The sequence below is a fragment of the Phyllobates terribilis genome, unplaced genomic scaffold (assembly GCF_046119375.1).
Source record: "Phyllobates terribilis strain yellow unplaced genomic scaffold, ASM4611937v1 Scaffold_144__1_contigs__length_4642544, whole genome shotgun sequence".
In the NCBI taxonomy this organism is placed as follows: Eukaryota; Metazoa; Chordata; class Amphibia; order Anura; family Dendrobatidae; genus Phyllobates; species Phyllobates terribilis.
The window spans coordinates 2,368,108-2,371,685 of record NW_027362904.1 but is presented as its reverse complement, the minus strand read 5'-3'; the positions used below and the strand labels follow the sequence as shown (position 1 = coordinate 2,371,685).

General features: G+C 53.6%; 1 long non-coding RNA gene across 1 annotated transcript; it reads right to left on the bottom strand.

The window, feature by feature from the left end:
- Positions 1–362: 362 nt before the first annotated feature.
- On the bottom strand, positions 363–1,062 carry LOC141206903 (uncharacterized). Its single transcript, XR_012277420.1, has 3 exons — positions 942–1,062; positions 666–732; positions 363–442 (listed from the first exon to the last, which is right to left on the bottom strand). It is a non-coding gene; the product is annotated as an uncharacterized lncRNA (long non-coding RNA).
- Between the last annotated feature and the right edge of the window lie 2,516 nt (positions 1,063–3,578).

Below are 3,578 nucleotides of genomic sequence, written 5' to 3'. Positions count from 1 at the left end.
TAAGTTCTTAAAGGGGAATCCAAGTAGTGGACAATCCCTCTAAGTCGCAAATCTAAACCAAAAAAGTTCAAAAGTCAACAACAAGATGTCAAACTTTATTCCGCAGACTGGAAGTGGACCTACCAGAACCTGTGGAGATGGCACCTTTGACCATTGAGGATTAGTAAGTTGTAATACTTGCTATTTTAACCCCTTTAAGGATATCTCTGGACTATCCCTTTAAAAAGAGAAGCGCTGTATTAAAAAAAAAACGTACTATTATCAACTTCAACGTGGGGCTCTCCAAGGCTCATGGGGACTCGATAGACGGAGGGATCATCAGATTCCAGGATGCTGACTAACTCCTGCTCCGTCAGGTCCGGGGCCGCTGGGATCTGTTTCGACTTGCAGATGTTAATAAAGATTTTGGTATTTTTGGATGTGCGAGTTTTAATGCAGAAACCTAACACAGAAATAAAAACAAAAAGTGAACAAAAACACAATAAAATCGGCAAAAGCCAAGCAGCATTTACATGTAATCAACTGCATAAGAAATTATGTGACCCCCCACGTTGGTTGCATCATGTGACCGTTGCAGTCAATAAGACCCCACTGCCCCACTGTGGTATCTGTCACATAATATGCACAAAGTAATCTGGATAATAATCAGAGGATGCCCATCTCACCCGGCTGGGGTCTGATCTGTCTGCTTTCTGGTAAGTTCGGTATTCTGCTCTGTATCTCCTGTTTGGCCTGAAATGAGGCAACAAGTGAGAATCAGTGAGTAACATGAACAGGATGGTTCTGCAAACTGATTTTTCCTGCACCAAAATAGTACAACTGTGAGGGGTCTAAAGCCAACAATACACATTAGGTAAATGTTGGAGACTGCAGCGCCCCCGGCGGCTGACGGAGGAGACATTCACCCGGTGATTGCTGGCCTCTCCAATTCATCTTCGTACCTTCATCAGCATCTGTTCATACAGCGCTTCCTCCATGTTTGTGTTCATTTCTGCAGACAGCAGCGACTTGTCAGACGCCATTTTTTCGGTCAGAGACAGAAGCTCAGGGATCTTGTTTTATAAGAGAAAACCTGAAAAATGAAAATATGTATTAATCTTCTCCACAGACAATGACAAGGGGAGAGTGCGGGAGCCTGACAGCCGACGACATGAGGGGGTGCGGGAGCCTGACAGCCCACGACACGAGGGGGGGGGCGCGGGAGCCCGACAGCCCACGGCACGAGGGGGTGCGGGAGCCCGACAGCCCATGACACGAGGGGGTGCGGGAGCCTGACAGCCCTCGACACGAGGGGGTGCGGGAGCCTGACAGCCGACGACATGAGGGGGTGCGGGAGCCTGACAGCCCTCGACACGAGGGGGTGCGGGAGCCTGGCAGCCCACGACAAGAGGGGGTGCGGGAGCCTGGCAGCCCACGACAAGATGGGGTGCGGGAGCCTGACAGCCCACGACACAAGGGGGTGCGGGAGCCTGACAGCCCACGACACGAGGGGGTGCGGGAGCCTGACAGCCCACGACACGAGGGGGTGCGGGAGCCTGGCAGCCCACGACACGAGGGGGTGCGGGAGCCTGACAGCCCTCGACACGAGGGGGTGCGGGAGCCTGACAGCCCACGACACGAGGGGGTGCGGGAGCCTGGCAGCCCACGACACGAGGGGATGCGGGAGCCTGACAGCCCACGACACGAGGGGGTGCGGGAGCCCGATAGCCCACGACACGAGGGGATGCGGGAGCCTGGCAGCCCACGACACGAGGGGGTGCGGGAGCCTGGCAGCCCACGACACGAGGGGGTGCGGGAGCCTGACAGCCCACGACACGAGGGGGTGCGGGAGCCCGATAGCCCACGACACGAGGGGATGCGGGAGCCTGGCAGCCCACGACACGAGGGGGTGCGGGAGCCTGGCAGCCCACGACACGAGGGAGTGCGGGAGCCTGGCAGCCCACGAAACGAGGGGGTGCGGGAGCCTGACAGCCCACGACACGAGGGGGTGCGGGAGCCTGACAGCCCACAGCACGAGGGGATGCGGGAGCCTGGCAGCCCACGACACGAGGGGGTGCGGGAGCCTGACAGCCCACGACATGAGGGGTGCGGGAGCCTGACAGCCCACGACACGAAGGGGTGCGAGACCCTGACAATATTGGGAGTGGGATTCTGCACACCTACAGCTAGCTACTTATTGTCCTGAATGTAGTAATCACCTTGGCACATTCCCATCTTCTTACCTGTAGTGCAGACACCAAACACCACTACTCTGACTGCAATCACCCAGCTACAGCGTCACCACGCCTCAGCAACAGGGGAGCGTCTAGATTGGAGTTGATTTCTTGAGGGGGAGGAGTGATTTCATGGAATCATGACGTCACCGGAAGGGGCGGGGCCTTCTCAGTCCAGTGGACACTATTCCACCTGCAGCTGCAGCAGTGCGCACATTGTGCCGGGACAGGAGGATGGTGATGAGGAGCTCGTGTTCTGCGTTGTGCTGTGAGGACTGAGGCGGGGAGAACACAATATTAATTATAATAATTTTTTTTAGGCTGTGTGCCCACTTTGCGTTTTTTAAGCGTTTCCGCGGTGGCAATTCCGCTGCAGAAACGCTTAAAAACGCTTGATAGAAGGTCGGCCATGTTCCCCAATGATAATCCGCATGTGCTGTGCACATGCTGTGTAAATTTCCGCTGCGGATTATCATTGCGGAAAAATCCGCTGCACTACCAATTATTTTGTGGAAGCACGGCGCTTTCGCCGCCATTGACTTGCATTAGAACACATGGAATCCGCATCACTGCATCTGTACATGCAGAATCCATGCGCTTCAATGTGCGGATGGTACCCGGGTTTGGAGAAGAGGAGACTCTCCTCTGGACCCGGGTACCATAGAACCTGTAAAAAAAGAATAAAATAAAAAATAAATATTATACTTACCTTCTGATGGCCCCCGGTGTCTTTATCCGATGCGTCCTGGCTTGCCAGCAGCTCGCGATGGTCTGAAAAGGACCTGCCGTGACGTCATTTAGTCATGTGACGGGTCACGCGACCGCTGACGTCGGCAGGCCATCAGAAGGTAATTATATATTTATTTTTTACCATTCTTTTATGGTCACACTATATAAATCCATGCCGGTTGCATGGATTTATATAGTGTGACCAAGTTATCAAGCACTTTCCAAGTGATGCTAAAATCGCTTGGAAAGCGCTTGTCAACCCGCATGCGGAAATGCAAGTGAAGAACGCTTCACATCAGCAAGTCCCAGGCAGGAAAAAAGCATGTACAATCCGCATGTAAAATCCACATGCGTTTTTTCTGCCAGGGAGATGCGGAAACGCTCAAAAAAAATCCGGAGCATTTCTGCATTGTGGGCACATAGCCTTACATTAATTGTATGACTCAATATTGAGCACACGTAACCATCTATACACAGCTGGAGGCCGCACGTAGCCATCTATACACAGCAGGAGGCCGCACGTAGCCATCTATACACAGCGGGAGGAGGCACGTAGCCATCTATACACAGCGGGAGGCCGCACGTAGCCATCTATACACAGCTGGAGGCCGCACTAAGCCATCTATACACAGCGGG